Here is a 13,147-nt window from a genome sequence, read left to right as displayed (position 1 = left end):
AATAGCCAGGAGAACACTGAATTCTTTTCCTCTATAGACAACAACTTGAGGTACTAACAGCAGCACGCCTGGTGAGTGCATTCATCTGTGTGAACTATAGCTCCCCCGATGCATACATAACATCCCATCCCTCTTAGCAACGCAATCGTCCAGCCATCATGGGTGATCTCGCCTGCACTGTGTTCTCTCTACAATGCTCTTTGTGATGCATGGTCTTTGTTGACTGTGATTCAACATGGACCTGTGGTGAGACAGGAGCATTGTCCTCCATGAGTATCAACTTCAGCAAGCTCAGAGACTGGAGGTGGCACTGATAACAAAGAATCAATGGTTGTCTCTAAAGGAGACACATCTGAAGGCTCCTCTGGAGTAAGTTGCTCAGAGATTAATGTTTTCTCAGCAGGTCAATGTGGCTACACCAAACTTGTCCATTTGTGGTCTGGACCTTATGAGATGGGACCAGTGATCTCAATGATTGTTGAAGGAATGCCCATTGGTCCAGCTCTGTAGCTTTTAGTGAATATGCATTCTTGTGGTATGAAGAAACACAGGGTAGATAATGACAGGGAGGACTCCTGAAACGGATCCTGTTTGTGTTGCAATTCCTCAGAGATGTCAGGGTTGAGACGGTCAAGGCATGTCCTAAAATGTCATCCCATGAGTATCTTGGATGAGCTAATTCCAGTAGTCTGGTATGGAGTGACGTCGAGTGATGAGGAACCTGGCAAGTCTTGTCAGCCAGTCTCCCTAAATGATTCTCGTTTTGGCAACTTTGTCTGCACCATCTATTCGGCCTGACTGTTCACTTGGGGATATCATGACACAATAGTGACAGCTCCAATGAGATTGTTTCTGGCAAAGTCTTTGAACTCATCAGCTGTAAAAGCAGTTCTGTTATTGGACACAATAGTATCTGGGAATCCATGAGTCATGAACGGTTGACATAGAATAGTGATCATTGCAGTAGACGTTTGTAATGAGATTAATATCACTTTAAACCATTTTGAGAAATAGTCTACTCGATCTTTCCCTTTAAGGGCACCACGACATTAATATGGATTCTTAACTATGCTTTCTCAGTCACTTCCCAGGAGATGTTGGGGCTTTGGGTGGATTTTGTTGAGTAACTAGGCATGCGCTATGCTCATTTACGATTTTTCCTATGTCAACGTCCATTCCAGGCCACCATACATAACTTTGGGCTAATGTTTTCATGTGCCCAATTCCTGGATGTGTTATGTGTAATGTAGCTAAGATGACTCAGCCATCTCTTTCTGGAATAATGACATGATGTCCCCATAAGAGGCATCCTTTATGGGTGGAAAGCTTAAGTTTAAACATGACTGCAAGTGTCGGCTTGTTATTGGAGAGAATTCATAGAACCGGCTTGTGGTCAGTCCAAATCTCAAATGCATGATTGTAGAGGTAACTGTGGAATTTCTTGACTGCTGCAATGATAATGAGCACTTCTTTATCAATTTGTGCATAGTTTTTTTTTTCTTGGTGGATGTTAAAGTTCTTGAATAGCAGGTGATAGGTGCCTGAGTTCCACCTGGAAAGAGAATGTCTGAGAATGGTGCTGACACTGTAGGGAAGTGCATCACAGGTAATGATCAATGGCCTCTGTTCATCATAGTGGACAAGGATTCAATCAGATGTCAGTAACTTCTTGACCTTCTTGAAGACATCTGCTTTCATGGAACTCCTTATCAAGAAGGAAATGAAGAGTTTCAGTGACTGTTACCTTTCTTGGAAGAAAAACTGTAGTAGAAGTTGAGCAACTGAAGAAATGCTTGAAGTTCCTGTTTGGATTTTGGCTCAGAGGCATCATGGATTGCCTCCTTGTTTTCTGTTAGGTGCATGCCAGGTGCACTGATGTGATAGCCTAAGAGGGTGATATTTATAGCTCCAATTTCACATTGTTCCTTCTTGACTCGAATGACTGACCTCTCAAATCAGTGCAAGACTTCTTGAAGTCACTTGGCAAGTTCATCCTCAGTTGATCTCATTATCATGACGTTGTCAAAATATGGTACAGCACATGGAATTATGGAAAGTAGAGTTTACATGAAGCATTAGAAAATTCCAGGTGCAATGGAAATTCCAAACTGGAGCACTTAATTTGAAATGCTCTTTGATAAGACAGAATCATCTGGACATCTGTAGCATTGTTGTCAACTATCAGTCATTGATATGCTTATGCAAGGTCAAGTTTTGCAAAGACTCCTCCTCCAGCAAGAACAGGGTAGTTGGTTAACAAAAGGCACTGAATTAGGGTGCTGTTTGAGTGCCCAGTTCAAAGTGCACTTATCTCCACAGATTCATACATTTCTGTTCAGCTTGAGTATGGGTACTATAAGCATAGCCATTTTCATACGTGTAACAGGATAAAAGATTCCCTGTGCAAGAAGGTGCTCTAGCTCTGCATCAATCTTTGAATGTAGGGCAGATGGTATGTCCTGAGCTTCATATGGATTGGCATGACTGCCGAATCCAGATGGAATGACACTGGTGGTCCCTTGTAAGCTCCCAGTCTTCAGAAAACATTTGAGGGAGTTTGTTGATTATCTTTCTTAATTACTATTTTTGAGGCCATGGATGCCATGCATGCTGATTCTCAGTGGTGTAAACCTGTTCATGCCTACAAGGTTTTCACAATGACCTTTTTTTGACAATGAGAGACAATCTTTCACAGAAAAAGCCATAGCAAACATTCACATCAGAGCTTCTGATGAGGTCAACATTTTGTCCACTGTAGTCCCAAAGGCTGCATGATGGATGTGGAAACTTGGGAGGACAATATGGGGAAAAAAAACAACAATGTGTCTTCATTGATGATTGAAACTGTTTCTTCAGAGTCAACTTCCATTTTTCACTCAGTGCCATTGATGGACACTGTCACGAATGTTTCAGAAACTCAAGATTCCTTGTTGTGGATGCTCTGAATGGAATGCAGATTCTTGACACCATTGTTGAATAAAGTGTTGAGGTTGTTTGATGCTTGAGAATGAGAATACTTCTCATGGTTCTTTTGGTTCACATTGTTGATCTTTGATAGTCAACCTAATTCAAGATGACCTTTGTTCTTGCAGAAACAGCACTTGATGTCTTTGAATCTGCAAGCAGAGTGATACTATCCTCCTCAGCCTAAGCAGATGTTCGGACAATTAATCTTGTCCAATGTCCACATTAATGTGATTTGAGTTCCTATTCTTCCACTGAGTTTGTAGAAAGATGATCATCTTTCTGATCCTGATGGACAGCGTTCACATTGGTTGCCACAACAGAAATTTCCTTATTTTTGGTGGCCAAAGACTTTTTTCCTGTGTAATGGAAAATGATAAATTCAGCTCAGCAAGGAGACAGCACTGAAGTTCTTCATCCTGAACTCCACAGACAAAGCAATCTCACAGCATGTCATTGAGAAAATGACCAAAGTTACAATGTGTGGCGATGTGACATATCTTGGCAATCTAGGTGGTGAAGCCCTCATGAGCTCATTGATTTCATTTATGAAATTGAAATAGTTGAACACTGACAGATGACATAAGTGACAAATGTGCCTTCAACAAAGTTATGATTTCATTGTATGCCTTGGTCCGGGGCAAAGCAGGTGCAATGAGTGATCATATAATGTTGAATATCCTGGCCTTGCAGATGATCAGAGACCAGCCTATTTATGTCTGGAGTTGATTAGATTTGCTTCAAAATAATAAATACGTTTTTTCTGAATAAGAATACCATGATTCAGGTTGACTTGCATCAAAGTTCTCCATATGTACCAACATGGCCATTTCAAGTTGCAGGTGCACAACGTTGGTTCAGATTCCAAGATGGCAGCCTTCTAAATAAAATGTTTGCTGGTCATTCTTGAGATTATGATTTTCTACTGGGTGTGGTTCCAGAATCCTGCTGCTTGTCTTTAATTTTTAACAGGATCACATCCTTGTCACCAGAAAAATTATCTGTGTAGTGAAGGACACTACAGTCAGCGGCAACAATGAACTCTCTTATTTTGGTTTTGTCAGGAACAGGAGAAATACAGACAAACTTCCCACTAGGCAGGAGGATGCTGAATTGGACTCAAAGTGAATCCTTTCCTTTCTAGACAACAACTCCTGGGTACTAACAGCAGTGCCCCAGTGAGCTCATTCACCAACATAACGTACAGTGCCTTTTACGCATACATAACACAGGTCAATCACAGAGCTTTCTTCAACCTAGAGATTTTTTTTAAATAGATAATACAGTAAACTAACCAATTCATTGTCTTAGAACATTTTCAGGGGATTCTGAAAATATGTATGAAAAGCAAAATGACCCCATCTTTCCTATAATGATTCATGCTGGAAGTTCATGTTGTATGGAATGCATTTCACCTCACCTAGTAGTTACAATAAGACAATTCACCTAGTAGTTACAATAAGATCTCAGACTTATCCTATAACTTCAATGTCATGACAAATTTACCTTTCTTAACATACTCATTCCTCAGACAGGTGCCTGCAGTTCTAGCATGTAGCGGGCCTTATTCTAGATTACACATGTTTGATGCCACTATAATGCCATTGACCTCAATAGAGATACTTCTGAATTACACCAGTGTAAGTGAGAGGAGAATAAGGTCTACTATTTTTATGTATTTATTAGCTATTTCATTCTCTTCAAAAATAAATAATAATAAAAAACCGTACAGAACGGGAACATATGGACCTGGAAATTCTCTTGTAATGCTGTCAACAGACCCTCCCATTCCTAAAACCCTGATCCTACAAAGTCTTACTCACATGCTCAAAGGCACTGAGTTCTGTGAGATTACTGATGAACGCAATGTTTCGTATGATCCTTTGCAAGATCCGAACCTTAAACCTGTTCAGAGTGCCGAACTCAGTGGAGAATGGGAGTTGAGCTTTGTATTTTCAGTTTATTCCAAAAGTTGATGTAGAAAAATGGAGTGATCTTTTCTTCTCCAGATTAATAATTTTACAATGAGCTAGTCCATTATTTCTGCCACTGAATTCCTTTGTATTGTGCACTTTCATCATTACCATGTTGTTTACCAATAAATCAAGGAAAGAGCTCATTTTGGTAATATAAGCAGCTTTACAAACTCATTTTGGAATAACTGTTTGCAAAATAAATAAATACATTAAAAAAAAGTGTATTCCAAGTGCTGTTTGTTGGGATTAGTCATGGAATGTTTGGGAGCTTTTTGTAGTAATAAAAAATAGAATGACACTCACAGGAGAGGGCTTTCAAGGTGATCATGTAAGACAATTGTACACAGGGAAATATTGAAAGAAGTTTGGGGTGGAGGGAAGGAAGACCACAATATGCAATTCTCCTAAGCAATAATAAATTGCCTATATAGAATTAATGATCTCCAGACATTTCTTTTAAAAGACTAGAAAAGAACTAATTAATGGAGCACATTTCAAGCTAAGCAAATTGCAATGATAAATGGCATTACTGGAAGCTATAAATGCAATTTGTAACTGGAGGAAAGGAGCAAAACATCACTCAGAACATTAAGGAACGCAATTAAGCAAAACATTTGGAAGCACTTAATTACATCTGCAGAGGATAGTTAAGTGAGATCTGGTGTCTTGCATTAGTAGCAATATCAAACCTTCAGTAAATTGCTTAAGCATAAAGAAAGTAGACTATTTGCTGTGAAGATAACATTTGATTTGGAACATAGGCAAAATATTCCTGTATTGATAAATTGTGCAGACCTCTGAAAAAGATAAACAGATTCTTAGTAATTATAAAGTTTAAATCATAGGAAGAAAAGAGGACAAGAAAACACATACATGTTTTCTTGTTCCACTAAATGTCGTTAGGAATAATGAACACATGCCTAACCAGAACCAGTAGAAGGAATATGGAGTGGATTCTCTCTCAGTTATGGCTTCAACCTGCAAAGTGCTAAGAACTCTGGCCCTAATCCAGCTAAGCACTTAAACACATGGGTAGTCCCACTGACTTCACAATCACTTGTAAATACTCCCCTCCCTCCATGAGATTGTCTGCAGGAACTAAACCTGGGCACCCAAGAGGCAGTATAAAACTCATAAACCTTGCTCTATAAATGGTCTTACCACTAGAGGGGGACAAAGATCCACACCATGGCAGTGGGCGTTAACTCTTTTCTGGTTTGGAGGCAGAGTGAACCTAGCAGGATCCAGCCCTTAAGAAGGTATAAACCAGCAATTACTCTATTGAAATCAGTGGGTTTATGCTGGGGCAAAATTGGTATGAAAGGAGATTAGGCCCTATCTTTCTGAGAGCTAATGGAGTGATGAATGGTATATTTCTGTTTCTGGATAGTATTTTTATTAAAGATTGGCCTTTAAGGGTGGTTGATCATTATAATTCTTTGTCCTATTTTATCAGCGGTGGGGGAGTGAATTTATTAGCACATTGTATCATCTCATAAATTCTTTCAATTTATTTTTGTTGTATAGAGATATTTTTCAGTTACACAAGCTTATGTACAAATATGGGTTTTAGTTGGTCTGTTATATGTACAGGTCATGATGGCCTTCTTCCACAGGAAAACTTGGTGAAGGGGACAAAAAGGGAGGAAAATTCCAGGAAGTTCACCTTGTAGCATTTTCATCCCAATTGTTCCAGTGAGGAGCTGAGATTCCATTCCCCACTCTATAGTGCATAACACACTGTTTGGCCCACCCCAGACCCCACAGAAGATCAAGCACATCTGCATAATGTGGGAAGCAAGTCTATTGAGTAGATGCCTAGGCAATCACTTGACTTTTCACTGTTTCCAGTTTCTCTGCCTATATTTTGTACCCCTTCTTTTTTTGCTACCAAGTTATGACTCTTAAACTCCCTCTTAGGAATGGAGTTTAGCTGCTTCTTGATGTGAATGTCATTCTAGGAAGAAGTCGGACAGGAAATCCTGTCCATAGGTTTCATTGGCAGTAGTTTTTTTACAGAGACATTTTGTGACATCTATCACCAGCCTTAAAAATTATAATCCTAATTCTAGTTCTAGTTCTGAATATCTCCGACTGATAGTATCCCCACCTTCAGATTGTAATGATTATGAAAGGTACTGGTTTGACATGAAACATCCTTTGTGTAACCAGGCTCAGAAGCAACACAAGCCCCTTTGCAGCAGCTTGACAGTATGACTCAGTTCCTTTCTGGAGGAACCACATACTAGGAGCAGTACTGACAAACCAAAGTGTTCAAACCTCATGAGTCACCCCCTCCAACCCTCACCCCCCCAAAATTCTGAGATTGGCTTTAATATCATAAACTTTTTTATACACATATTCTATCTACTTGAAAACATGGGTACCAAATTTTGAATCTCAGATATTATCACTGATTTATAGAAGCCCTTTGCGCACTTTTGATATTCAGTATTTTTGAATCATAAGTGGACTCTCAAATAATGGTAATTTGTGAAGCTCCCCCCACACACACCAAAAAAGCCAAAATTCACCTAAAATTGTTTAGTGAATACCATACAAGCAGTTCAGTAGCCAAGCAGTTAGTAGCATACTGTCTAATCCTTGCTTCTCAAACTCCAAAGATTTACTTAGTTGTTGTTTTAACATCTTCTATTAAGTGTCTAATGATTTTGCTTTTATCTGATATAGTGACCATTTTGAAAATATTGTTCTCAATACTGGTCTTAAGACAATCAGCTGATCAACAGGGATAAAGCTGGTAACGTATTCAAGCTAACTAGTGGGTTACACCTGAATTGGGGTATTGTCCCCCAGCTAGACACAGGGCTCATGGGACCCTTTTGTACCACTCCAGTGCTTTTACGTGGTATAAAGGGGCCAGAGCAGAGGTGAGGCTCTCACTTTTTAATGACATCTAGTCAAACCCAATTTCTGATACAAAATGCTGCCCTATGGGAGATCCACATTAGAATCCTATGTTTGCAACCCCAGATTTCAGCGGTGCTTGTGAGGTGATGCTTTTATTTCCAAGAGGATGAAGGGAGGGAGGCAATGTTTTATAGTGTCTACCCCTACTGGCCAGATTAGAAGAGAAGCAGCTGTTTGAAGAGGACCTGGTTCCTTACATCGCACTGGGAGTTCAAGTTGAGATTTTTATCCACTCTGACCTCTAATTCCTTTTCTCAGTCACTGCTTTCCAAATTAGTCCAATCCTATGTGAATGACATTCGTTCTTTCCTAGATATTTCCTAGCTCAGAAATGTTGACCTAACATAGGCCTAGTACAGGAAATGCTCTTGCAGGAGTGTGGTTGCTCTGAGGGAGCAGTTATTGGTTGGAGAGGGATATATTTACAGAGAAGCAGAAGATGGTTTACAAAGTTAAACTATCAAACAACCCCATTATCCAGACCCTGAGGTATGTCTATACTCCAGTGTAAGCCCAGGACTAGTAGAACTCGAGTTAGAAGATCCTGGGTTTGTTAACCTAGGGCTTGAGCATCTACCCCCATTTATAACCCCAGGTTGGGGATTGTTGAACCCTGAAGCCCCAGTGTCTACACTGCATTATGCGGATCTGAGTCCAACCACCCATATCCCAGACTTCCTAGTGCCATCCCAAACTGTGGTTGCTCTAGCCCTTTGTTCATGGTGCAGTGTGGGAAAACTTGACTGTCCACCAAACTTGACTGTTCAGAGGAGAAAGAAAGTCAGCCTGTGGGATTGTAGAATACTTTTGGCAGACTCTCAGAGCACAAGTCCAGTGGAGCTATGTCTACATTGCAGAGCAATAGGACTTGGACCCTGGATCCCAGCTTGACTCAGGTTTGATTAGGTTTGAGCCTGGGTTTGAACCCTAGGCTTACATAGCAGTGTAGACATGCCCTTGGATGCTAAAACTGAAATGTGATCTATTGTGGGAGACCAACCACAGGAGGAAACCAAATTGTAGTTGTGTGGCATTTGGAAATTCTCCCTTAAAAAAAAAATGGATGGGACTGTCTGTCTCCTTTGTTTCCAGTTACTTTAGATGTGAGCTTGGAGTCTGGAGAAAGAAACTAGAGACGAAGGTCCAGCCCAGCTGCCTCTACTATGAGCATAAGTGGAGGAAAAGGAGGACAGGAGCCCATGAAAGTCTTGGAGCTGCTATCCAGCTGTGGAAGAGGAAAGTGCAGGGAAGGAAGCCACTCTGCAGTATATCCAGAGGAGCAGGAGGCGAGAGGAACCAGTGGGATGCATCTTCAGAAGTTCATATACTTTGCATAAACTTTAGATAAGCTTCCAAACATTTAGCGACTCTTTCATATATGATCTGAACTTTGAACCTTTGTGGGTTTATCTGCTTTTATGTAAAGTGCCCCTATGTCAAATATAAAATAGCTGCTGAATCTGATATCACTGTGCAATGACTGTGTTAAAGGTTGACTTATAATAGTGGCCACTGTAAGATAAATATCAAGAAGCCGACAAAGTGAATAATGTTGACTAAGACCATCACATTATTTAAAGTAACTTTCCTCAATGAACAATGCTTTAAAAATATTTATTTTATAATTATTCTATATATTTACATTTCATACATAATTATTTTTGCAGATACATAAAAAAGGCATAGTGGAAAATATAAACAAAACATACATGTGAATTTGATCAGTAAAGACCAAACCACATTTCAGACATTTATTTCTTCTGAAACCCTGAATAACAGAATGTCTAATGGAAGTGTTGAAGGAACTCTTTTTGTCTAAATCCTTTAGTTTATTTGTCCAACATTTTAGACCTCAATTATGTTCAATATGTAAAGGACATCATAGATTTAACTTCTGGTGCTATTTAATTTCTGAATATATAATAAAAGGCCTCCATATATCTAAATATTTATCTTGTTCTTATGCCTGTCTTGATTTTCTGCAATCTGATGCATATCAGATACATTAGCAAGTCTATCCCACATCTGGGGTACCATTTTAATTTATGAATTTATTCAGATTTCTAAAATATTTTTGAAAAGTTGCTGTCTAAAATTCTAAGCATCTTTCACATAAACTGCAAAAACAGATAATCTGGGGTTTACCCTGGGACTATAACAGTAAGTTAGGTTCAAAATGCTACTGCATAACTATATTTATAGCAGTTTTATGGGATTTTATAGTGATTAAGACACTTGATTGGATATTGTGCATGCATTTCATAGATCCTACAAAGTGATGAATGCCCATCAGATGCAATTTACAATTACTGTGTATTTTCTTCTGTTTGAGTCATATAGGGCTCTGTAGACTTATTTGGAACTATAGAAAAATGACATCAGATTTGTGTTTTATTTCAAGTTTTTTGACACAAGCAGACAGGATCCAGGTTGACAATTAGTTTTAATTAATTACTAAGCTAATTATGTAGTATTGATACCCTGTGTTTGCTTTCATGGTTTTAAGGACTTTGAATTGTTTTCATTGAGAAGTTTAGGTAGCCTGAAGTTTCTCTGAAAGTTGTCATAAGTACCAGCTGTCGTGAGCATTCATTCATTCTCTTCTCCCACCATTTTAACAGCCACATTTATAGAACTGGGGTTTAGCTCTCTGGTTTGTCAAATTGGTATTATAATTCACAGCCGATCAACAAATTAGTGCTTCAGGATTCAAATTTAAAATCATGGGAAACTCTCATAACTATAATGGGATGAAGGTTTTATCTGTTTTAGCAATTATATTTTGTAATGCTGAACTAACAATAATTATTCTCTCAAAAGAGTTCATTTACTTTGGAAGGAATTGCAGATATTAAGTTGTGTTCTAGTTAGGGATAAACAGACAAAATAGTCTTGAAAATTTATCCTGTCATCTCCATTCTGATTTTGGTCCGTGCTGATGTTTTGATTGCTGTAATTCTCCTTTGTTTGCCCCACTATCGTCTGTTACCTCCACATCCTACTACTCCACTCAGTTCAAAATGCTTCTGTCTAGACAATCTTCCTTTACCACCATTTTGATCATGGTCTCTCCTCCTGATACTTCTTCACTGGCTCCCACTCACCTCACATGCATAGATGTCAATAATTCTGAATCTCCGTTCTTATATGCTCCTACAGTCTCTCCTATTTCCTACTTTCTGCTCATGCTTGTCACCTCCCTACTTCGTCTTCTTTATCCACTCATACTTCACTGCCATCGCTGTAATGGAGTGTGCTGAGCCTACTTTTGGCTTTGGGCCACTTTTGGCTAGTGGCACCCACCCTTAAAGCAGTGGTTCTCAAACTTATTTGATCACCCCCCGCCCTTCTTTGTGTCTGTAGTAGTTCGACCCCCCTCTGGGCGCCCAGACAAGAGCTGCCACTCTCCCACTGCCCAGCTCTTGAAGGCAGAGCGGAGACTGGCAGCTGCTGGTTGGGTGCCCAGCTCTGAAGGCAGTACTGCTGTCAGCAGCAGCACAGAAGTAAGGGTGGCAATACCATACCATGTGACCCTTATTTCTTCATTGCTGCTGGCAGTGGCGCTGCCTTCAGAGCTGGGTGCCCAGCCAAAAGTGGCCGTTCTTTGGCTGCCCAGCTCTGAATGTGTGCAGTGCATTTTCCCCCCTAAAGCTTCTCATGCTGCCACCCCAAATACATTCAATGCCACCCTAGAGGGGCATGCCTCTCCCCCCCCCCAGTTTCAGAAACTCTGCTTTAAAGGGCCCAGCATGCTCCACCACAACCCTATCCTTCTCATTAATGTACTGCAACCTTTGTCCATCTTCATTTTGGAGAAGCCACTGAAGCCTCCTCCATGAAGCATCTGTGCACTAGTAGCCATTCACCACTCTGTGTATGGCATATTTAGGCTTATTTGTTCTGCCTTCCTCCTCCTGTTATACTATAAAAACCCTTTGGGGAAGGAATCTGCTATCGATGTGCCACTTTCCTGGCATTGTAGGCACTGTGTTGATTTGCAGTGTTCTACACATGCATTGATATCATTATTTAAATGTGATTTTTATCTTTATAGGATTAAGTAAGTCAAGTGTTGTACACAAGAGCTAAAGTATAAAAACACACGTTTCAAGCTACAATGTGCCTCATCGTTAATAAAAGGAAATACTCTGAGTAATGGTTAGCTTGTTCAGATAAGAGACTTACAAATTGGAATATTTATTTACACTTCCATTAAAACAAAATTCAGTGCACAGAATAATGTGTTGATCTGAAACCTATGATCTGGTAAGGAAATGTAAACACAACTTATATCCTATAAAAATGGTATTTAGTGCTTTTGAAATGTGTCAGACTGAAGATGCTGCAAGTCTAATTTAAAATTTGGGGTCTCCTTCCCTTGTTTTTGCATATGCTATCTTTCCCTTCCTCTTACCCCATTTATAGCATATTTTGTACCATTAAGGAATTGATCCCTTTCTCTGTGTCATATCCGACGCCTGTTGAAATCAATGGAAAAGGTTGCATTACCATGAGTGGTGCAGGATCAGGTCCTTTGATGGTGGGCTTGTTCTGAGAGCTGTCAAATTTCTTTCTATGGTCACTTCCAGGGTTCAGTCTGATTGAGCATTTGAACTACTTGCGTTTTTTTGAATTATGTGTATTTTGGTTTTTACTGTATGATGCTTTGAGGCCTTATAACAGGTACCGTCTAAATTAATAATAAAGCATTAATGACTACTCAGTGGAACATCTTAGTTAGTGGCAGAACAAGGGATTGTCTTGTACGTACTGACATATCAAATGGAAACAAATAACTTGTATTTAAAAAAAAGAAAAGGCAGCAAATTCAGTAGTATTGAGCTAATGGAAAGAGCTAATATGATTGATTGTTAAATGGCTGAAAGGTTTGCTCTGAAAATATGAATAATGACAAATTATAAGGACTTCTTTTGTAGTGCATCTTGTTATTTCAGTGATTCATGCTGGAAAAAATTGTTCACAGGCACCTAACAAAGCTGCTGCTTGCTTCAAGCATTGAGTTGATTTACATTTATTCCACATACTTGAGCTTGAGACAGAAAACACGTCACTGTCTTTATAACTTGGAAAATCTGTTTTATTTGTTTTACGGGGTAAATATTGCCTTGTTTCACAGAGTACATCAATCAAGCATATCGTCCGTTTTTATAACAAAGACTACACCCACTTTCCTGTTGGCATTTTAGATTGAAGTTCATTAACATTTTTATAGGTACAGTAATTAACATTTTATTAACTGAATTTCCTCATCCCTT

General features: G+C 39.3%; 1 long non-coding RNA gene across 1 annotated transcript in view; it reads left to right on the top strand.

Annotated features, from left to right (window-relative positions):
* LOC135981436 (uncharacterized) overlaps positions 1-12,590 on the top strand; it is a 51,824-nt gene extending 39,234 nt beyond the window's left edge. Inside the window, exon 3 of the long non-coding RNA XR_010598458.1 lies at positions 8,964-12,590. This is a non-coding gene — a long non-coding RNA (uncharacterized LOC135981436). The remainder of the gene's footprint in view (positions 1-8,963) is intronic.
* The last annotated feature ends 557 nt before the right edge of the window (positions 12,591-13,147 follow it).

The sequence above is a fragment of the Chrysemys picta genome, chromosome 2 (genome assembly GCF_011386835.1).
Source record: "Chrysemys picta bellii isolate R12L10 chromosome 2, ASM1138683v2, whole genome shotgun sequence".
Taxonomy (NCBI): domain Eukaryota; kingdom Metazoa; phylum Chordata; order Testudines; family Emydidae; genus Chrysemys; species Chrysemys picta.
The sequence above is the reverse complement of the archived record's forward strand: the minus strand, read 5'-3'. Positions and strand labels throughout refer to the sequence as shown.